Source organism: Dipodomys spectabilis, unplaced genomic scaffold (assembly GCF_019054845.1).
Source record: "Dipodomys spectabilis isolate Male_0828 unplaced genomic scaffold, ASM1905484v1 ptg000145l, whole genome shotgun sequence".
NCBI lineage: Eukaryota > Metazoa > Chordata > Mammalia > Rodentia > Heteromyidae > Dipodomys > Dipodomys spectabilis.
Genome location: NW_024870822.1, coordinates 11,877,320 through 11,902,754, shown reverse-complemented (window position 1 = coordinate 11,902,754; position 25,435 = coordinate 11,877,320). Strand labels below are relative to the sequence as shown.

The window sequence follows — 25,435 nt, the reverse complement described above, 5'->3', positions numbered from 1 at the left end:
TAGTATGATCTTGTTTGTGATCATTCGGGTAAATGCCCAAAGGTGGGATTGCTGGGTCATAGGGGCTCCATGTGGAGTCTTTTGAGGAATCTCCATACTATGCAAATCAAAACAACACTGAGATACTACCTCACCCCAGTTAGAATGGCTATAATCAAGAACTCCAATAACAACAGATGCTGGAGGGGATATGGACAGAAGGAAACCCTACTGCGTTGTTGGTGGGAGTGTTAACTTGTTCAACCACTTTGGAAAGTAGTATGGAAGTTCATAGTCTTTATTTTTTAATAGTGGTAGGAATTGTGTCTTAAATATGCTTGGAGCTTAATCTTGAGAAAACTCACAGGTCATATTTTTAAAACCTGAATAGTCTAATGCTATATAGGTGTACAATAAGAAAAATAAACATTTCAGTCATGGAATAATTTTTCTCTATGTACACAAAATAATATTGTGTGTGTGCTTGTGTGTGTGTGTGTGTGTGTGTGTGTGTGTGTATGTGTGATAGTGTGTGGTATTGGGGATCAAACCACAGCTCTTTCACGTGGCAAGCAATTTCTCCACCACTATGCTACAATGCCAGCCCAAATTAGGACATTTAACTGCTCATCTTCAGAAAGGGTTAACTCTAACTACAGTGATCAGTGTGCCTGGATGAGAGTTGTGTGATAATCATGTCATCACACATCACGGCTGATCTCATAGGTTTATTGTGACATGAACAATGAAGATAGTATTTTTTTTCTTATTTGCCTTTATATATATGTCCAAGCTTGTATATTCTCATTTGTTTTTCATAAAGTCCAACTTATTGTGTTGTTGTTGATACCTGTAGATTATACTGTGGTATGAAGATTAGGGCTTGAGCTTGTTAGACAAGCATTCCACCACTAATTTATATATCTATGCCTTGTCCAAATCCCCTTTAAATACTTATTTCAGTGAGTTTTTGTAAACCAAAATTGCAAAAAAAATGTCTAAATTAATGTTTTTTGGTTTCTATATGAAAAATGATAGCACAGCTTCCAAAGATGGCATTTTTATTTCTCTCGAGAGGTCTGTTTGTAAGCTTATATTTTATTCCTGTGAATTTTTATTCCTTTGTATTTGTGTTTATGTAATGAAAACACATTTACGTTTATGAATCGTGTACATACACTTGTGTATATGTGATTTTATAAGCTCTAAGTTCACTACAGTTGGAGGAAGAAATTTTAATGGTTTACTGGAAAGTTTTAAAAACTAATGTAAACATTTTGATTCCAATATTACATATTTGGTTTTTCATTCTACAGCATAGTATTATGACGTAAAGTTCATGTGTATCAGTTTTTTTCTCAATGATTACATTTTATCTTTATCATTGCCTGCTTCTTTCTAATGTGAAGGAATTTTTTCTCTTACCCACTTAGTAAAGATGAAGTTTTTTATAAGCAGTGCTTTGGCAGCTGAATGTTGACTCCTCTTGTCTACTCTTGACCCTAGGTCATATCTCAGTGTAGTGATGCTTGCAGATTCCTCACTGTGCTTACCTCATCGATCTGCCTGACATTTGTCAGTACCCAGACAATGCTGCAGGAGGATTAATTTTAAATGACATTTACTGAGTGTCTCTCTTCCTACTAGACCTTTGCTTTATTTAGAAGAGAGAAAAATAGGTTATGAAGTTCTCATTAAAAGCTTAATAATAGTCAGTCTGGGAAAGTGGCTTAATGGTAGAGTTCTTGCACAGCATGCATGATGCCCTAAATTTTAAAAAAAAAAGCTTTATACTCAACCAATCTTTGCTTATCTGTATGTGATAACTGTTATAGGTTCTGATGAGGATAATGTGGGATGGTAAGGGTGTATCCTTTTGCAACCATGTCATTCCAAGAAAGCAAGAGAAGTGCAGGGGGTGTTTGTAATAGAAAAAATATTCTATCCTTTTATTAATATTCAAATTTGTTTTTAGAATTTAGGATTCCATATTTCAAACTGTTGGATTGAAGGTAATGAATTAGGAAAAATAGTTCTGTATGCACATAGGGGGAAGGATGTGGCTCCAAATTGTGAATAACCAAGATGATATTTGTAATGCCTTTGTGTGGATACCATGTGCTTATTTCCAGATGGAAAGGAGCAAACATGTACACCACAAAATATTTTTTGAATTTTGCAGAAAATGATCCATAGTACAGTAGAAATGAGCAAATTAGGACAATGGATTTATGATGCAGAAAATGAAATTTTGATTAAAAATGTTAGCAATATAAAACTGGTTTGGCCTCACGATTAAATGAGATGCATAGAGAGAGAGATCAAGGAATCCTCTGTGTCCACATTTATTCACTAAGACAAGGAAGGCAAGAAGAGACTTTACAACAAAGTCAGATTTTAGAACAAAGTCAAATTAGATGGCTTTGAGCTTGTTAATATTTGGATGTGCATCACAAAACCAAGTGCATATGTAGCTACCATAGGTACTTGTTGATTTTGTTCTAATACCTTTAAGAAAGCATCCTGCAGCATATATATTTAAATATATATGTATATATTCATGCAGAGAGGAAAAATGACAAGAGATTCAAAGCACATTATACAAGAGAAACATCTTGAGCATGATTATTTGCGATCTAAAATTTGTAGAATGTGTGGTACAATACCATAATTTCCACTTATTTGCTTAAATAATAGCCAATATTTTTAGAGCGTATAATTCACTAGTGTCATATATTAAAACTATCTCTAAAAAGAGGTTGAGACTAATGTCTTCTACCTAAATAGTATATAAACATGAATTTTAGGGAACAGAAACAAGAGGTTTGTTTTTCTTCTTCTTTGTTGTTGCTTTTGTTTTCATTTACTTTTTTCTTGTTTGTTTATTTATCTAACTTTGGGAGGGTAAGGAGAGGTATAGACATAGTGGGATAAAGGGTGAACAAATCAGCAGTGATACTCACTAGACAATACATTGAAAAATAACTATATAACTCCTAGGTGGGGAAGAGAGAGAAAAACTGGGAGAGAGCAAGGGAAGAGGTAACGTTGTTCACTCTTTATCTGATTTCTTACATAACTGCAGCCCCTCTGTACATACCTTGATAATGACAAAAAATACATTTTCAAATGTATGTAAGAAAAACAGAAAGTCAAAATATCACTCAAGAAACGTTAGGACATAATTATCAATAGATTATCAACTGGGCAAAGATTTTTGGTTTACAAAAAAGTTCCATGGGAAAAGCAGAGCTTTATCAATAAAAGTTGCCAGGGGGAAATAAATACATAAATAAAGAAATAAGTTCAATTTCATATATAATATCACAATGACTTTTGGCAGTGAAAATGTTCTCTATAGGATAGAGAACACTTGGCTCTGCCAGCTCCTTTCTAGTACTGCTGTCTTCGACTTGTGGTGGATTCTGTAGTTAAATGTTATATACCCCAATATAAAGAATGATGTGCAAGAGCACAAATGTGCAATTCAACAGAGTAATTGAGAAAACTGCCTTGTGCCAACCATGAAATGCATATGAGACCTTGAGCAATTATACAGCAACCTCTGATTATTTCCTTTTGAAAATAATTTTACTATATCAAACAACATGACTAATAAAATTATATCTTCTATATGTACAGCATAATACAAGAAACATTGTATTGAGTAATTAGGTACATTGGCTCCAAAGCCAAGTTGAATGTGATTGAATCTCTACTCTCTAATGCGTGTGGGAGAACTTTTTGAACTAACTTCTCAGTACAAACATGAAGGTGATAATATTACTTCCAGGATCTGTTAGGAAGATGAATTGAATAGTATTAGTTTTATACTTATTTAATCCAGTGCAATATTGATTTATGGTCTCCTTGGGGGTGTATGTCAAAATATCTGAGCTGAAATTCCCAGTACAAACTAAGTCATTATTTCCTTTTCATCCTTAAGGTTTTTATTTCTGTCTCCTTCATAATATACAATATATTTGTATTATAGTACATAGAGACATTCATAAATACATTAGAGGCATATTCTTAAGATTTTTTTTTCATTAATGAATTTAGGTTTTTTATTTAAATGTAATTACTGATATGCTTAGAGCTTAAATCTGATATTTTATTTTGATTTTTAAAATAATATTTTTATTATCTTTAAGTAGTTGTACAGAGTTACTATCATATATATATTTATTTACTGCATTTTCCCATTTCTTTCATTTTAGTTTAGGTTTTTCTATTGTTTTGCTTTTCTATACATTAGAATATACTTCAAAATATTATTTTACCTCCAGTGTATAAAATTTATATCTTTGTACAGATTTTTTCAATTTTTAGATTTGTAATAAGTTTTTAATTATGAAAATACTGTACAGAGGGGTTACAATCACATGAGCAAGGGAATGAGTACATTTCTTATCAAGCATTGTTGCATCCTCCATTGTTGCCTCCTCCTTTGTTTTTCCCCTACCATCCCTTCCTTCCCACCTCCCCAACTACTGTCGCCCCCCCCCCTCACCCCACCCTGCCTAAATTGTAAAGTTTGTTTTTCGACAGAGCATCTTGTACATCTCATTGTTGCAATGGATTGGTTAACCTGTATTTCAAGATTGTATAGTAAAATTTCAAACAAATGCACACCCATCTCTGCTTTGTCAAGTGGAAGTTTTGCCTTCAAAAATCACATTTAGATCATCTCAAAAGACAAAAGATTCTCTGCTGCGTTCTGGGAAAATCTCAGTGAAATCTTTTTGTTTTTCAGAAAAAGTATTATTAAAAAACAACATACAGCTCTAGGAGCATTAAGAAACTTTGAATTTGATCACATAGAATTTCCCCTTTTTTACAGTTCTGTAGTTTGTGCCATGAGAATATAGCACTCCTTTATCCCAGGTATGAAGCATCAAGTACTATCTTGAAAAAGTAAGGACAGCGACCTGGCATTGTGACCTCTGGTTTTCTAGAACTGTGACAAACTATTTTTTGTATTAATTGCTCTATTTGTGGTATTTTCTTAAAACAGTGTAATTAGACTATGACATTAAAGTTCTAGTGTTCTATGGTGTGTCACAAACAAGTTCAAATTTACTAGTGGAAAAATTATTCTTGTAGCAATATTCAGGATCCAGATTTCTAGATACTTCAAGGTACGATGAATCATTTTGAATGATGGTTTATTTATATGGTATAATAGCTGAAACCCCAGTTATAAATATTGTAGGAGCCTTTACTCATTTGTGAGAGCCTGGAATAACTCAAGAAGTAGATTGATCCCCTGGAGAGTAGGAGGTGAGAAGATTACTCTGACTCTTTCCATTTTCCTTGAAATTCCTCACAGAATGGAAATATCTCAACTTAGCCAGACTACTTCCATGGTTAACTTGTAAATGAAAAATAAAATTTCAGACAATAACATGACCTTTTACTGATTTTTTTTTAAGTGTAGAAATCTTTGGGTCATTCGAAATGGTTAAAATGTCCACAAACCTTTTACATTTAAAAACACTATGAAATAAACTTTACATCTTTGTAGGTGGGGAGGGAGGAGTTGGGGAGGTGGTGAAGTAAGGAATGGTAGGGGAAAAACAAAGGAGGCGGTAACAATGCTCTATAGGAAATGTACTCATTACCTTAGTCATGTAATAGTAACCCTTCTCTACAGTATCTTTATAATAAAATATATATTAAAAGAAGAAAAATAGTGTATCATTTCTTTAGGGTTATTGAATTGGCTAGAATTTTGTTGAGAAGTTTTGCATCGATGTTCATCAAAGAAAGTAGTCTATAGTTCTCTTTCTTTGATGAGTCCCTATCTGGTTTTAGAATGAGGGTTATGCTGGTTTCATAGAATGAGTTTGGTAGTGAACTTTCACTTTCAATTTCATTGAATAGTTTCAGGAAGGAATACTGATGTGATTTCTGCTTTGAAGGCCTTGTAGAATTCAGCTGTGAATCCATCTGGTCCTAGGCTTTTCTTGGGTACAAGGTCTCTTATTGCTGTTTCTATTTCAGTGCTTAATATGGGTCTGTTTAGTTGGTTTAAAGCTTCTTCATTTGGTTTGAACATATCAGTGGTTGCCAGAAATTATTCCATTTCTTCCAGATTCTTAAATTTGTTAGTATAAAGGTTTGAGAAGTATTCCCTTATACTGTTCTGAATCATGGTTGTTTCTGTGATGTTTCCATTCTCATCTCTGATTTTATTTGGGTGTTTCTTTCTTGCTTGCTGGCTTGCTTTCTTTCCTTATTTTTTTTTCTTTTGTTTTGTTTTTTGGTAGGATTTGCTAGAGGTCTGTCAATTTCTGGGCGTTTACCCAAATGACTACAAATAAGACCGTACTAAAGTTACCAGCACAACTATGTTTATTGTGGTATTATCATCATAGCTGAGATATGGAACCAACTCAGATGCCCCTTAGTAGATGACTTGATCAAGAAAATGTGATATATATGTATATATATATATATATATATATATATATATTATGCTTCCATCAGAAAGAATGATACTGCCCATAGGTCCCCTGGTTTCCCTTATTTGCAATAAATAGTATACATCTAGGATAATTTTAGGAGATGAGCAGAATAGCTCAATAGCTATGTACATATGACCATGTAAGATGATAGTAAGCAAAATGAACTCAAGATTTGGACACAAGAGGTTTTTCTTTGTTGTTGCTCCTTTTAGTGTATTATGTGGTTTCTTGTTTTTTTTGTGTGTGTGTTCTTCCCCCTATGGTATATCCCATATTGTCAGTATATTTGATTTTGATACCCTAGTATTTTATATATGTTTATGTGAATTAAGGAAGGGAAGGGAAACAACAGAATGTTGAGACAAAGGACAAAGGGGAACCAATGAAACAGTGATATTCACAAGATAATATATTAGAAATAATCTGTACAACTTGGGGGGATGGAGAAGGGAAAGTGGGAGAAAAATTAGGGAAAAGATAAGTTTCACAAGAAATGTACTTATTACCTTACTTATGTAACTATGACCCCTCTGTATATCCCTTGTCAGTAAAAAAATAGGAAAAAAAATACTTTTTTGATAGTGAAAAATACACAAAATTCCCAGTCTCAATAAATGAAGCTTTAAGGAAAAACAAAACAAAAAAAAAGAAAAGAAAAAAATAGCACACTGAATATTTTGATGAAATAATTTGCAAGAATATGTGACAGTATTAATTCCTGACACCTCAAAAACTAACATTAGTGGAAATAGAAAACTATTACAGTTAGATATCCTATGATAAGGAAATAACAGGGAAAGAATGAACATAAACATCTGTTTTTGTAAAATTATAGTGACGTTCCTCCAGAATTAATTTTCTTTTTCTCTCTCTCAGTTTTTCTCTCCTGGTAAATTATTTTGTGGTATAATTTGTCTTTGTTTTTGTTTTGTATTAGATATTATCTAGTGTGATAAAGTGTTATGTGTTGTTAATTATTTTAACTAAACTGGGTTGACTGAACTGAGAGACTATAAGGGATAACAGTTTCTTTGGATAATTAATGTATCCCATTCAAACCAGGAAGGACCCATCGAAGATGGGTTATATTAGTAAGTGAAGGGTTTAAAAGGACATAAGAGAGTGACTGCCATAGGACATTATTCAACATGTTTGTAGATATTTCAATGCAAATAGAAACAATTTTTATTTTCCTGTCATTTATCATGTATTTTGCTAATTCAAACATAACATTTAGATCAGTGTGCTTATTTGTAGAAGCATCTATTGGAATTATTCTAGAGCTGTGTATTACTTACTTACTATGTTACCTAATTTTTGTATCTAATTTTTCCAATTTTTAAATATAAACATTCCTCATTTGCATTTTAACTAATTTACTTTTATTCAGAAAACTATTCAAGTGTATAAATTATCTTAAATATCATGTTTGAATACTTACAGTCACATCTTAGGGAAAACATTTTATGAAAACATCTCATTATTTTTTGCAATTAAATAAATTTGGCATTCCTTTAACTAATAAGGAATGTGAAGTGTAGAGAAATTATACCCTTGCTACATATTAGCCAACTGGTACATTTCAGACTTAAGCTTGGTTTTAAATCTCTGTTTGAACACTCTAGTTCCTGTATCCCAGGCTGTGCTATACTGGCTCATCTGGCCAGACCACTTTGCATGGGAGAAGTGTAGATTGGGAGAACAAAATCAATTCCAGCAGATCTGTGTTACTTGGTCTTTTAATTTCAAGAAATAAGCAGCTATTAACTGAAAGCAGATGGATACACTGTTAAAATTTAAACAGTCAATACCAAAAACCTCTGTATGTCAATGATTTGAGTTTTTGAAACTGTTCTAGCCACTAACATCTTGTGAAACACTGTAGAAGACCCAGATGACATCATTCTTCTTTTGTCTTAAATACATTCTTCATATCTTAATTGTCTTTCCATCGCTGTCTGGATTTGTGCAAAAATATCTTAGATATATTAGATATCTAAAACATTTTAGGTATTTTTTAATTAATTAACTCATTACCTTTACTTACAATTTTTTTCTTCTCTATGGGAAACTATTGTCTTCATAATTGTGCTATATTGCAACTACCAAAATAAACAGCACACTGATTAGTATTAATATTGCATCTGTTTTCTGTTAGTTTAATGTTAACCTGAATCTTTTTAAAAACAAATAGTGCCTCGAACTATATCTTCATTTCATCCAGCATATCATTTGCAGCACAAAGATTTCAAGTTTGGTAAAATTTTGTATGTCTATTTTTTGTCTTACATATGTTTGCCTTTTCCTATATTTATTAAAGCTTTGCCTGGAGTGATGTCAGGAAGATGATTTCCTAAAGCTCTACCTTAAGAGATATACATTTAGCATTTACCTGTCAGTAGATGATCCAATCTGGTTTTATTTTTGTTTATGATGTCAGGTAGTAAACCAACATCGTTTTCTGCATGTAGTAGCAGGTTGGTAAGTACTTTTAGAAAACCAAGCTTTGTTTCTATTTCTGAATCTTTTTATCTTTTTACTCACTAGCTTTTCAGATAAATTTTGGGATCATGTTGTCAGTTTATAAGAATGAACTGCTTATGGTTTTTATTATTCAAAAATAGTAAAGTTGTAAGTATTTTACTTTCTTTTACAATATTGAATTGCTTATTTCATCCAATACTTGATTTCATATTTAAATTGTTCTTCATGACATACAGAATTATACTTTAAAGAAAAAAATCTTTTTACCCATAGAATTTAAGAAATATATTTATTTCTCTCTTCATTCTATTCATGTTTCCTTTGACTGATTGAATATATTTTCTAAGACACTATACAAAGTGACACAATAATGACATTCCTGTAGCTGTCTCTTTAGAATATTGATTTCATTCTGTTTTCATTCTCCATATTATACTCCAGTATTATATCGAACAATAAAAATGTTATGAAATACTTATCTACTTCAAAGTCTTGAATGATGTACTTTCAGTTTTTTTTCCCCAAAAGGCATGTGAGTGTCTCAAGAAAATCTTTATTATCATGAGGTGTGATGCTTCTAATAGCTAATTTGTCCAAATCTTTTGTTATATAAAGCCTGGAATGTACATAATACCCAGAAAAACAACGTAAAGGTATTTCTTGTTATTATGTACATGATTCTGTACAGTTGTTGTACTAAGTACCCACAACATTACCAAGTTTGGGGAATCTATTGAATTAAATTTTTTTTAGCTTTTCTTTCTTCTTCTCTTTCAGAGAAATTAAGAGTATTTGTTAGTTCACTTGTATCCCAATTACCTAAATATAGTTTTGGATATCATTCTTCTGCTTTTGTCAGTTGTTGACTTCCAAGTGTTTTATACTTACTTATTCATTTTTTCCATGATTTGAGTTCATTTCAGTACCAATTTCTGTTGACTCTCTTATTTGTACCCTTATATTTATTTATCTTATTTTATTGAATTGTCTGTCTTGATGGTTTTAAGTTTCAGTCAGTTTACTCTTCATTTACCTTCTTTGTAATATTGTCAATAGAGTTTTGAGGTTTTTACCTTTTCTTCAGATTTTCTGTCTTTCTCTGAAAGTTCATGGTGTCATGTTTTCTTAAACATATTATCGCAATATATTACAATTTTCTCTTTATGATTTTTATAAAGAGACTTTAGTATTAACAGTACTTTCAAAAGATGTGTCTTACCTTTTTGTATGGTAGGTATCTTGGTTTTTCTTCCAGTTGTACATTTTAATATTGACTCCTTAGCCAGAGGCAGGAAGTTTGATTCTATTTGCACATGGCCAGTTCATAGACCTTTCTTTCTCTAGAGTCTACATTGGGAAGATGATACTTCAGTAGTGCACTAGTATAAAAAAATGGTTGTGGTCACTTTAGCGATGGAAATACTGACAGTAAAATATGTGAGTACATTTTATGTTCTCTAGCAGTGGTGACATACTCTGGCCTCAGCAGTACTTAAAAAGACTAACTTCTATAGCTATGAAAAGCAAGAAGGGCATGAAGTACAGCTGCAAACATGGACCCAATTGTCATGGCCTAACATGCTCTGGGTGTTTAAGCAAGAAACCTTAACTTTTGAAATGATTGCTTGGGCTGATTACAGAGTAGTTCCTCAGGATAATTATGCAGCTTGAACCATTACCTTGGCAGCTCTCCTGAATACATTGCTCTGTTCATCAGGGTGGCAGCTCCAGGTGATTTTTGGCTGAGGCATGGGATATTTCAGCTCAGGCCAATTACAGAGGCAACTTGAGGTGATTGTAGAGCTTGGCATGATTAGGGTGGCAACTCAGTTAAATACACAGCCAGGTGAGATTTTGATGATGACTCAGGAGGTTGTGGAGATGGCTCTGTTTGACTATAGAGAGGACTAATGGAAAACATGACTTGCCCAACTATCAGGCTCAGTAGTGGAAGGATAGAAATTGAAGGATGCCCAATGTATGTCATGTACACTGTTAGAACCTGGGATCAGGTGTTTGTGGAGAGAATGCAAATTTCTTCTCTAGAGAAGGGTATTGTACGGATTGTAGTAAGCTTCCCAAACTGGGTCAAAACTGATCCTTTCTTTACCTACAGTTGTCAGTTTCCATGATCAAATTGCTGGTGAACCCAAAGGTAGATTCTGCTGAGATTTACCCATTCACCCATTTTTTTTTTTTCCTGTTCTTAAGGTAGTGTCCCGTGGACAGGAAACCAAGTTTTGTTTTGTTTCAGTAAGTACACCTTCTTCCGGTCTCTAGGTGACAGTTCCAAGTCACATATCCTACAGCATTCCTATATGTCCCAAGCTTTCTGTAGTACCTACAAGAGGTAATTTATTTTTATTCTATTTCTTTCTTTGAAAGATAAGCACCCGATGTTTCTATTGGATCATCTTTCATTGTTTACAATTTTAAGTAATTTAAAATAATTTAGTTAATAATTTAATTTGTTTTCATAACTTAGATTCTTTTTATATTATAATCTGTATATTAATAGGATTAATTAACATAGCTCTTCCTTGAATGTCAATGTGCTTTGTCGGGCAGTTATTAAACTCTGATAAACTTTCCTCAAGACTCTCAGATAGGCAACATTCAATATGCTACTCTTTATATCTTGATGAGTCCCTGACCTGAATAATCAGGAAATATGCATGCAATGATGCTTTTCATCATTACATGCTGCCAGTGATGATGAATTCCATCTCCCTGATTTATTTCTTTTTCTCTCACCCTCTACACATAAGTGCCCAACCATGTCTTAACTCGTCACTAACTCTCACTAGACATTATAAACACTGGAGCAAAACAGAGTCATTCTGTAAAATTGCCTATATGGCTTCATTTTTTTGTTTTTTTGGCTGAAGCTGCTGAAGTCCTCTTCGTAGATTAAAATCCCATTTTTTACTACACCACTACTGAAAATAAGAGTCCAGTCTTCTAATTTTTAATTTTTTGGTCAATAAGGTTTTATTTGAATTTAAGGTAAAATCAGATCCTTTCAAGTTTCTCCACATACTGATGTTTTATTATGACAAAATGTTTTAATTTTCCATTTAAACTAGTTGAAAATAGATTTAAATTTCTAATTATGTACTTTTTGTTATGTTTTTAGCTTTTTAGCAATTATTAATGCCTTTGAAATAAGCTACTCTTTTGAAAATGTACAGAAACATCAATTCTTTCTCATCTTTACATATTTAAATACATAAAACCACACACCAATCATACTTAAAACTGAAATTCCCTAAAATTTCATTAGCTTTTTATAGTAGTGAAGCTTATTTATCATTGAAAAGTTTAGAAAATATTGTTAATAATAATAAAGCCAAGAGTAATTGACTTTGATATATACTATTTTGATATACATCTTGTTAAGACATTAGAAGAAAGAAAATATAATCCTCATATTGTTAAACTAATTATTTTTACTTCAAAATACACTTGGAATTTCTTTCTTTTTTTTCCATAGTAAAGGAGCATGGTTATTGGAAGCAAAAACAAAGTACAGATTCTCCTTCAAGAGGAGCCCTGGAGTTGGCAGTATGATGAACTCCTCTAGGGAAGTGTCTTTTATGTTTTATTAATTCTTCTCTTACCTTGGGACAAGATTGGTAGGTGAAGGCCTAGACATCAACTTGGATCACTCATTTGTTTTTGCCACTGAGCATGTGGGAACAGTAAACCTAATTGGTTATGCTCAATTATTTATGAGGCTTCAGTGCTGATATAAGATTATTTGTGAACTTTAAAAAATTTGATGATATAGCAAGCCATAGTATACTTTTCACTGTTTTCTATAATATAACCATTCTTTATAACCAAAGTGGTTTGATTTTTAAAATAGTGCTCTTGTTAAAGTAAGTATTGCTTCACTATTATTGAGAAACTGCAACCTTACTTTTGATTCACTGGATTTTCTACTAATATCTTTTTCTATTTCAGGATCAAATCCAAGGGACCACATTGAATTTAGCACACTTTTTTACTTAGTCATTTTTAAATTTTGACAGCTTTCACTCTTACATTGCTTTTTTAGGATCTTGACACATCTGATGAGTGGGGACAAGAAATTATGTAGACTATCTCCCCTACCCCTGGCCAATGAATCTACCTTTGGGTTATAATATTTAGATTTGTGATTAGACATGGTAGTCACTTCAGCTAATTAGAAAGAGTTGTAATAAACAAGTGTGTGTAGGTAGCATTCTTGCTTACTGATTTACATTCCTTATGATAGGTGCCCAAGAATGGTATGTTAGGGCCATATGTTAGGTCTATTTTTAGTACTTTTAAGAATTTCTATGACTGATTTCCGGTATGTTTATATTTGAGGACATACATTTTTAAAAAGAATTATTGTTTTATTTTGTGTTGGTAGCAAAATGGAGTAGAATATACAGAGTTCCTATACTTCTTTCCGCCATCACCAATGCACAGATTCCTAACAGTGAACATTGCACATCAGCGTGGTACAGCTGTGATAACTGAAACCATGATCTGACCAACATCTGTACTCTACATTAGGGTTTAATCTGAGTGGTGCACATTCTATTGATTTTGGAAATTTTATTATTGTCATCCATCCATCAAATAGATTCATATCACACAGAATTCCTCTTCGGTATTTTATGAGTAAACATAAATGTTAGTAAGTGGTTCACAAAATGGGACACAGGGAAGTTATAAATTGCTTTCACTAAAATAAAATTGTAAATTGTATTTAAAATATTTTGCCTACAAATGCATAATAAATATATAGTGTACTTAATGCATGAATTTCATTTTAAATTAATTAGCATCAAACTTACCCAACTCTCTGTGATCCAACAAGAATATAAAGTATTTTCCTCTCGTCTTTGATTCTTTGCTCTCAAATCATTTATTACAACACTTCTACCAACACAGTAGGTAATGGATAATCGTTTGTTGAAGGAATAATTATTCATTTAGTTACCAAGCTTAAAGTTTCTCAGAAGTAATTTTCTTGGAGCCACTTTCTGAAGTGGTAATGTGAGCAGAATGTATGTTGCTTTGTTCTAGCATCACTTTATTTACCTTCTTATAAATGACTTCAAAGCATCAAATTCCAGAATGTTTTTTTGTATAATTTCATTGAAAACCTCATAATACCTTAAGAGAATTTATAGATTTTTAAAAATAACAACTGTACCCTAAAGCAAAAACATGATCAAGATACTAAGCCCTTTTAAAAGCCTATTATTTCTTTCTAGTCTAATGTCATAATTCATAAAATGAAAATAGTTCCAGAATAACCTTAAGATGATATAATAAAAAGTAACAGTAACATCATAACCATTACTTTGGGGAAATTACTTTGCAATCCCATATATTCGATTTTGTTTTGTTTCATTTTTTAAACACTAATGTCATTTTTGGCAATATTTTTCAGTTAAGACTCAAGTTTCCATGGAAATAACAAGAATTGACAAATGAGACAGCATCAAATTAAAAAGCTTTGAAACATCCAAAGAAGCAACTACAAAAATCAAGAAAAACCCCACAGACTAGGATTCTTTGTCAGCTATTTATCAGTATTCACAGCAAATTTGATTAATAAGTAGATGCTGAAAGAGATCAATAAATGAGCATCAAAAGAATTATCTAATGAACAAATGAGCAGATGAATCACATGTTTTCTGACTTGTAAATAGCTAGTAAACACTTGAAGAAAGCATACAGGAAATGCAAATCCAAACACTGAGATTCCATCCCATGCTGTCAGATTAGCTATCATTAACAAAGAAAACAACAAATTGTGTGAGGGAAAGGAAGAAGGAAGCCTCACACATTTTTGGTGAGAATGTAAACCGATAGAATCATTGTGGAAATCAGTATGGATGGTCGTGAAAAAGCTAAAAATACTGTATTTGACCCTGCTATTTGCCAATCTTGGAAACATTTGTAGGAGTGTAAATTAATTAGAAAAATCATTTTTACAGATAGGTAGCATTGATATTGATTGGTATTAAGTCGCACATGCCTAAATGTACCCTACAATTAACTTGCTTTGTTAAATTTAGGAAGTTTCCAAAAATCTGAATTCCAATTTACTCGTTTTTTTAAGCGGTGACAGGGTTGGTTTATACTTATTTTTTTCTCAGTCAAATGTCAAAGGCAAATAAAAAGCAATTATTATTGTTGTTGCTGCTGTTGTTTTATTTTTATTTTATTTATTTTTTTAATTTATTTATTTTTTATTGTGAGAATACCATTCAGAGGGGTTACAATTACATGGGCAAGATAATGAGTACAATTCTCATCAAGCATTGTTGCCTCCTCTTTGTTTCCCCTTCCCATCCCTTTCCATACTCCCCCCCCACCCCCACCGGATCCTGCACCCCCCCTCTTTGTTTTCGACATAACGACTTGTATATCTCATTGTAGCAATGCTGTTGTTGTTTTATTTGCTAGTTGTGGAGATTGAACTCTGGACCTGGGCACTGTCCTTCAGCTCTTCAGCTCAAAGCAAGCACTCTACCACTTGAGCCACAGCTACACTTCCAGTTTTCTGGTGGTTTGTTGGAGACAAAAGTCTCACAGACTTTCCTGCCCGGGATGGCTTTGAACCATGACCCTCAGATCTCACCCTCCTGAGTAGCTGGGATTATAGGCATGAGCCACTGTTGTCCGGCTTAAAGCAACTTTTATTATCTCTTACTTTCCCCTATAAGGAAAACAAAACGGTTTTAGTCTTAATTAGTTCATTTCAAATTTTACTTCAAAGCTCAAATGCTTTTCCAAATTGTTTTTGTAGATTTTAATCAAATGTGACCATGAGTTTCCTCAATTTTCATATATGCCAAGCATACCAAGAAACATAATATAAATTGGCTTTCTGAATTATTTTCAGATATTGATGCTTTTAATTATAAGTCTAGTATGTTTATCTGGTACATGAGAAGCTGTAATATCTACCCTAACATATCAATCTGAAAAATAATTGGTAATCCTGCTGTAAATAAACAATGAACATACTGATATCCCTCAGAAGTGAGTAGTTTAAAAATAAATTATTAATAAATAAATCCTCTTAATGTTATCAAGGGAATGCCCATAATGTAGCATTTATATAAACTTATTAAAAATTAATTATCAAGTCAATTTTCTACAGCAATTTTCATCTTCAAAATACTTTGGAAGCATGAGTGTTGCATTTCTCATGATTAATTTAGTAGAAATATCTTTATGTATAATATTATTTGCATTGATTATGTTTAATCATTTATTATAAACATTACATTATTTACAAATGCAGTTTTAAAAATACAAAAAGCCCACTTTTTGTCTTGATAGCTATAATTTCTACTTTATATAAAACTTTAAATGTTGTTGGTGCATAAGTTAGTTAAATGGACAATAATAGAGATAATAGAAATTAGCATTAAGGTACAATCAACTTCACTCATTGTCTCCATAATAAAGTCTACACTCCTCAGTCAGCACATCACTATTACAACACATTACTCACCATGTGTTAGTGTGTTCAGTTTTTATTTTCAATTCCCTAGTTCATACTCTTCTGTTTCTCTATTTTATGTTATCTAAAGACTAAATCCTTTCTTTTCTTTGTTCTCCTCTCAAAGTGCCAGTATGTCATTTTATATACTAGCATTTAGTTTCTACCTTTAATTCATCTTCCAGAAAACTTAAAATTTATTTCATTAAATCATTCATTAGCACTAAATATTTCATATTTTTTCTGACTTTCAGAATAATTTATCAATCTCTTTAAACCATTGAAGAATTTTCAAAAAATATTAAAATATTAAGTAATCTTGTACAACAGGGGAAATTTTTCCATTGTTTTCCCTTGGTGTTACACATCTTTATATAATTTTTACAGAAAGCATTGCCCTGTATATATATATATATATATACATATATATATATATATATATATAATTTTATTTAAAAATGTATATTGTTCTAATTTTTATACTAATAGTAGAAAGTGAGTATGCCAGTATTAGATAAAATTTTGTAGCATCATTATGACTATGGAGAAATGACTTAATCATGAGCTAAGCTTCCTGTGATTTTCTTCATAATTTAGTATTCTTTGACAAAGCAAATTATGAACTTGATTCATATTTTACTCTTGCAGTACCCATAGAAATATTAAATAAGGAATCCTTCTTCTCTGCCCTTAGAGCCACACCAATACCTTCTGTAACTAGTTATGGAAGAAAGGATATTACTAGCTATGTCCTTTGCCATATGGAATACAATCCCAGTTGTCAAACTTTTCTTTGATTTGTTGATTTCTGTGTCTTTATTAAGAAAATTTTGGCCTGTGCCAAGGAGCCCAGGTGTTTTTCCTTTTCCTTCTTGTAAAGTTTTCAGGGTGTCTGCTTTTACCTTGAGGTATTTGATATATTTGGAATTGATTCTGGTGCAAGGTGATATATATGGATCTAATTTTAGTTTTCTACAGGTGTTTAATCAATTTTGCCATCACCGTTTGTTAATGAGACTGTATTTCTTTGATCTTATTTTTTTGGCTCCCTTATTGAACATTATGGGGCCATAGTCTGTGGACTGTGGATTCATTTCTGAGTCTTCAGTTCTCTTGGTGCTAGTAGCAAGCTGATTTGATTACTATGGCTTTGTAATAGAGTTTAAGGTTTGGTATTGATATTCCTCCAGCACTATATATAATAGAAAGCCCACAGGTTGGGAGAAACTTTTCACTAGCTATACAAAACACAAGGGCCTTATATCTAAGATATACTTGGAACTCAAATAATTAAATAAAAGCAAATGATCAAGGAAACAACTGCCCATTAATAAGTGGGCTAAAGACTTAAGAGAGACTTCTCTGACGAGGAAATACTAATGGCCAATAGACACATGAGAAAATGTTCAACATCTCTAGCCATAAAAGAAATTCAAATCAAAACACTGAGATTCCACCTCATCCCAGTTAGAATGGCCATTATCAAGAAATCTAATAACAACAGATGCTGGAAGGGATGTGGCCAAAAGGGAAAACTGCAACACTGTTGGTGGGAATGTAAACTTGTTCAATTACGCTGGAAAGCAGTGTGGACTAAACATAGAGCTTACCTATGATCCAGGAATCCCACTTCTGTGCATTTACCCAAATGACCACAAACAAAATCATACTAAAGCTACTGCCACATCCATGTTCATTGCAGCATTATTTACCGTAGTTAAGATATGGAACCGGACTGGGAAGGTGGCTCAGTGGTAGAGCGCTTGCCTTGCATGCATGAGGCCCTGGGTTCGATTCCCCAGCACCACATATGCAGAAAAAAAAAGCCGGAAGTGGCGTTTTGGCTCAAATGGTAGAGCTCTAGCCTTGAGCTGAAGAGCTGAGGGACAGTGCCCAGGCCCAGAGTTCAGGCCCACGACTGGTCCCCAAAAAAAAAAAAAAAAGATATGGAACCAACCCAGATGCCCCTCAGTAGATGAATGGATCAAGAAATACACAATGGAATTCTATGCTTCCATCAGAAAGAATGGCACTGCCCCATTGGTAAGGAAATAGAAAGATTTGGGAAAAAAGCATATTAAGTGAAGTAATCCAGACATAGAAACATAGATCCCATGGTTTCGCTCATTTGTAACAATGTAAATGTTTGGGATAGTCCTAGCAGATGAACAGAATACTCCATAGCTATCTATGTATATATGACTGTATAAGATGATGCTAAGCAAAACGAATTCCAAGACATGGAAACTAGAGGATTTCCTTTGTTATTTTTGTTTTTCATGTATTATGAGATTTTGTTTTTCATTTGTGTTTTTTCCCCTTATGGTTTATCCCTTGTTTTCACTGTATTTGATTTTGGTGCTCTGGGTATTTTATACACATTTATCTGAATTAGGGAAGGGAAGGGGAACAACGAAATGGTGAGACAAAGGACAAAGGGAGAACCAATGCAACAGCAAAACTTACAAGATAGTATGTTGGAAATGATCTGCACAACTGGGGTGGGGTTGGGGAGGTAAATTGGGAAAAAATGAGGGAGGGGGTAACAAGTCCGGCAAGAAATATACTCACTACTTTACTTATGCAAGTGTAATCACTCTGTACATCACGTTGACAATAAAATTAAATTTTAAAAAAGAAAGCATGATTGAAGTTGGCCCTAAAGCATAAGTAAAATTTATTATTGTCTTGGAAGTAAGTAAACTGGAATAGGAAGAGTAAGTAGAGCAAAAGGACAGACATGACACAAACACTTGTTCACAGAGGTTTCAATAAGGTATTCAGATCAAGTATGCTTAGTTTTGATAATTTGGATATTTTTCTAATCTCATTATTTACAAAAGTTTCTGATCACAGTAGATAAAAGGGAAATTTCAGTAAAATCTCAAACTAACTTTTGTTAATAATCAAGTCAGTAACTTAGTTCTTTGTATTTTTTAGTGCCCAGCAGCAACCATAGGGCCAGATTATAAAGATGATAAAAAACAAATGTGTTTCCTTCCTATTCCTTGTTCGTATAACCAAGAATAAAATCATAAAATATACATGTTTTCTGTCCTCTGTTCAAGCAAAAAAGAGTGAGTTTAATAAAATGAGGAACACATTAAAAGAGGAGCCTTAATTCAGCTTTGAAAATCGATATATCTATACATCTATGTATATATGTATATGTATCTTCAAATATATATATTCATATATATATTCATATATATATATATGTTCACAGAATGCTCTTGCATCACTAAGCCTCCTGTTTACCTGGGTCTTGATATGTGAATACAACAGAAGTATATCTCCTAGATTCTGGTGCTGTCCTGTCACCTGGGGCATATGGCAGCTTACTCCCATCTCTGTCTCAATATCCACATTGCTTTTACTTCTGTGTTACTTTATATCTCTGTATTATAGGGTTACCATGATGATATATAGTGCATACAGGGATCATCCAGATGGGATGGATTGATTTCTATATTTTCATGTGTGAAACCATCAATAGGAAGTGCTAATGAGTCTAATTTTGGACATAGGCACTTTATGGAAGTAATAGGCTAAATGGTAAATGAACATACCAAGGTGGGGCATAATTTAGTAGGTTATTATAAGAATAGAAACCAAGCCGAGTGTTAGTGGCTCATGCCTGTAATCCTAGCTACATCATGAGCCTGAGATCTGAGGATCATGGTTCAAAGCCACTATGGTTAAATGCTATGGTTCAAATGGCAGAGTGCTCACCTTAGCTGAAGAACTGAAGGACAGTGACCAGGCCCAAAGTTCAAGCCCCATCACACACACACACACACACACACACACACACACACACACACACACACAGAGCAAGCTAGCGAGTGAGAGAGAGAGAGAGAGAGAGATAGAGAGAGAGAGAGAGAGAGAGAAAGGGGGGAACAGAAACCAAAGAATGCTAATATGGGCATCTACAAGTTAAAACAATTACCCTCGATAAAAATCAACCCCATCGGTATTTGATCTAAAACTTCTAGTCTCCAGAACTATATGAAATACATGGGAGTTTGAAGGTAACAAACCTAATGCATGGGTAATTTTCTCATCCCAAACTGCGTTATTTATATACTAATACTCCTCCTTTTGCTGTTAGAAATTGAATTATCTTTGGAAGGGCACCAAAATCTACCCTTTAGCCTATTACAATAGTCAATCTTTCTGTGGTCTATACCACTCTTATTTTACTTGAATATTTTAGTTTATAGTTGACTTGTAAACTACTATTTTTCAAACAACCATTGTTTAAAAGATACTTAGTACTGTTTTAAACTTCACTTCTCTTTTTCACAGAACAAATGACAACAAAGAAAAACAGACTTTAGGTTTTTTGAATCATTTGACAGAGCAGCAGAAAACAGAGTTACTGCAAAAATAAATACAGTCTTTGATGTTCTATTTTATTTAACACTTAAGATGGGATTGTAATCTATAATTTTTGACTCTATAATACATTCTCTTCTGGTTTTTCTTCATTAGAACCATTAATTCATTTTTTTAAAAAGTCACTGACAGCAAGAGACTGCATTAAGGATTACATTTATTAGATTTAAAAAACAGAAAAATCTTTAATTAAATACTATGTTTTGTAGTAAAAGAAAACTAATATATATTGCATTGGGCAGTAATACTTCATTTCTTTTCATTGTTAAAATTTTAGTTTATATTCTTTTAATTCAAAAAATAAGTAAAATAACAACATTTTGTATAACAAGTGAAAAATCAGGTGCCTCTGGGGCTGGGAAAGTGGCTCAGTGGTAGAGCGCTTGCCTTGCATGCTCGAGGCCCTGGGTTTGATTCCTCAGCACCACAAAAGCAAAAAGAAAAAAGCCGGAAGTGGCACTGTGGCTCAAGTGGAGAGCGCTAGCCTTGAGCTGAAGAGCTGAGGGGCAGCGCCCAGGCCCAGAGTTCAGGCCCCATGACCGGACCCAAAAACAAAAACAAAAACAAAAAAAATCAGGTGCCTCATTTATTGAGTATAAAAAACAGAGAGCCCTTGGTCAATTTTTGGAGGAAGAACTTGTATCTCATTCTTTCCCTATACTTTTTCCTTCTTTACTACCTTGGTTGTTGATGGAATATCTTTTTTATTCTACTCAAAATAAGCAAAAAGGCACAAGAATCAATTCTAGTTCATAGATACATTTATAGTCAATAACAATTTTTAATCTGGATATGTCCCTTTTCTCTACCCCCCCAAGCCATTGAAAATCATTATAAACCTAGAATATTGCATGAAAAAATGAAATTAAGCTAACATAAAACATATCAGTTAGATACATAGTGATATTTTAGAAATATATTGAACATGCTAAAATAAAATTTTCTTCACTAATTACTTTTTTTTTGGGGGGGGGGGTTCTGGTCTTGGGGCCTGAACTCTGGGCCTGGGAACTGTCCCTCAGCTCTTCAGCTCAAGGCTAGTTGTTCTACCACTTGAGCCACAGCACCAATTCCGGCTTTTTTCTTTTTGCTTATGTGGTGCTGAGGAATTGAACCCAGGACCTCACACATGCAAGGCAAGCGCTCTACCACTGAGCCACCTTCCCAGCCCCCATTAATTACTTTTTACCACTGTTAGCTGAGTTTTTTTTTTCAAGTTGTTATTCAGAACCATAGTCTGTGTCTCTACTTATTCTGTGTTGTCAATCACAGCTTATGAGATTGATTTCTTACATTGTCCTGGTATTTCCGGCTACAATTTTATACACATTAACTATAAATTTATAGCTATATTATAATGAATGGTATTAGTTGGTAGGACAGTAAGAGAGCAAAATATCAGAGTATAGGCATAAATATGAAGATTGAATTTCAGTATAGCCTTGGAACAAAAGCAAACACTAGAACCTATTAAAATAATTGAAGCCAAAAAATAAGGGTTAAGAGGGATTGTTGATGTGAATCAAGAGGTATTTCACTTGTGTGGTAAAATTCATACCTTAGTATCTCTCCTCCATTAAAGAATAATTCCAAGACTGGAACTATAAGTGAATTTGGATAATATGATCATGTCTAGTTTAAATCATTTATATCCCCTCAAATATATGGGATGCTCCCAAAATGAGAGAAAAATAATCCTTCAGAGAAAAGCCAGCAATCATTAACAAGTTACAGAAAATGAGAATTCTTGAAGAGCAATAGAAGTTCTTTAGGATCAAGAAATTTGTTTTAATGTCTGATCTCAGTTCTAAAAATAATGCAACTGCAATGTATACTCACAATAAACATTTGTTGAGTGGTATTGCTGCCAAAAGTAATTGAAAATTTCCCATTTTGGAAATATTCCTCCAGTTTCGCATATATCCATACCTTTCCACCAACATTTACTTACTATCCTTATTTCTTTGTACAGTAAAAATATATTATAAATCAACAAAAAAAATAATAAATAAGTAGTGGCTGATAGAAAAATACATGCTTGTTTTGAAAGATACAGTTAATAAATAAGAAAAGTTATCCTTCCTTTGGGAGCTCCTAGCCAGTTACATAGATCATACATTTCTAGTGTCAAGAAAATTAATTCTCATTGGAAAATTATCTATATAATCCCAAATTCTAAACTGTACAACTCATTAAATAGGAAACACAGATTTGTCCAAAACCGGTAATTTTATATCTGAAAATGATATATACAAAGCATAAATGGACATCAGAATTTTTGTATTAGTTTTTTTACATAAGGAATAAGTGGTTTGTGACTGTTCATGACGCTCCTTCAAGGGAACATTGCCAAACTGAAAGAACAGATATGGAAATAAACACAGTTATTGCTGCAACATATTTTCCCACCTCTTAAGAGCTATTGTAAAGAGATTTCCAAAGCAAAACTAGGACTATTTATTCAGCTATCTGATCATTCCTCAGAAACAAGGAACACTAATTTTTTTTTGTTTTTGTTTTTTTTCTCATCATGTGATTTAATGTATTTATGTTTATGCAGATGTGGTTCTTAATGTGAATGTCAGGGAAGAATCTCCTTCAGAACTAGCTTTTATCTCCTTGATTCTTTCAAACCTGACTCTTCAAAGTGTCTGTAAATAAGAGGCTATGGGAAGACCTGTGGTAGATAATCACTTGATTTCATTGAGAATAAATAGCTATTTTGATTGTGGTTAACAAAAATTTTCTTTTCCACACCACTATGGAATACTATCTGTTTAGGAGTCCTAGGTGTTTTAAAAGTGAAATCAACTTTACTACTAAGGGGGAGGAGACTTTTTGGGAGGAAGGAAAGAAAGAGGGAGAAAACAAGGGAAGGAGTAACACTGTTTAAAATGTACTTAATACCTTATTTAGTTTACTGTAACCCGGCTGTATACCACCCTTGCAATAAAAAACAGCCTATAAATCAAAAAAAGCAACCAAAAAAAACTGCACTGAGAATTTACAGTCATTCTGCTTATACTCTTCCATTTCTTGCTTTTCTATTTCCACAGAGTGCTTCAAATGTCACAATTCTAAGTTTGCTTTCTATGAATGATTCATGTCCAATCTCTTTTTAAGTAATTTGTATTGATACTTCAGCCCAACCTTTGTTAGTGTTTTCCTGATCATTTTCTATTCTTTTTTTGTTTATAAGTTTTTTTTTATTGTGGAAATACCATACAGAGGGGTTACAATTACATGAAAAAGGTAAAGAGTACATTTCTTATCAAGCATTGTTGCCTCCTCCTTTGTTTCACTTACCATCCCTGCCCTCCTATGTGCCTCCCCCCCACCATTTCCTCCTCCTCACTCCCCCTCCCCTGCCAAAGTTGTAAAGTTCATTTTTCGACATAACGACTTGTACATCTCATTGTTGCAATGGGTTCAACTGTATACCTATTTAAACAATAATTTATTTTTTTTCCTTCCCCTCCACAAATTATAACAACATCAAATACAGTGAAAACAGGGGTTATACTGTGGGGCAGAGACATACAAAGCAACAAAGACATCATCTTATACATATGTTAAAAAAATAGCAAGAAAGAAAAACAAATTATTCCTTATCTTGGGGTTCATTTTGCCTAACCTTAACTTGTCTGACCGTTTCTGCTTGTCTCCGACATATATTAGTTATTGCAAATAAGGGAAACCATGGGACCTATGTTTCTTTGGGCTTGGCTTACTTCACTTAATATAATTTTTTCCAAGCCTTTCCATTTCCTAACAAATGGGGAAATGTTATTCTTTCTGATGGAGACATAGAATTCCATTATGTATATATATCACATTTTCTTAATCCATTTATCTACTGAGGGGCATCTGGGTTGGCTCCACATCTTAGCTATGGTAAATAATGCTGCAATAATCATAGTTGTGACATAACGACTTGTACATCTCATTGTTGCAATGGGTCCACTTGTATCCCAATTTAAACAATTTGTTTTTTCCCTTCCCCTCCACAAATTATACCAACATCAAATACAGTGAAAACAGGGGTTATACTCTAGAGGAGGGACATACAAAGCAACAAAGAAATCATCTTATAAATATGTAAGAAAAAATCCCACGAAAGAAAATCCATTTGAGTCTTTATCTTGGGGTTCATTTCGCCTAACATCAACTTATCTGACCTTTCCTGCTTGTCTCAGACATATACTAGTTCTTGAAATAAGGGAAACCATGGGACCTATGTTTTCTTGGTCCTGGCTTACTTCACTTACTATAATTTATTCCAAGTCTTTCCATTTCCTAACAAATGGGGCAATGCAATTCTTTCTGATGGAGGCATAGAATTCCATTGTATATATATATACATACCACATTTTCTTGATCCATTCCTCTACTGAGGGGCATCTGGGTTGCTTCCATATCTTAGCTATGGTAAATAATGCTGCAATAAACATAGTTCTTCTGTAGCTTGTTTGTGATCGTTCGGGTAAATGCCCAAAAGTGGGATTACTGGGTCATAAGGGAGCTTTATGTAGAGTCTTTTGAGGACCCTCCATACTAGTTTCCAAAGTGGTTGAACAAGATTATACTACCACCAACAATG

General features: G+C 33.2%; 1 protein-coding gene across 1 annotated transcript in view; it reads left to right on the top strand.

Annotated features, from left to right (window-relative positions):
* Positions 1–25,435, top strand: part of Luzp2 (leucine zipper protein 2) — a 363,177-nt gene that overhangs the window by 309,472 nt on the left and 28,270 nt on the right. The window lies entirely within an intron of this gene.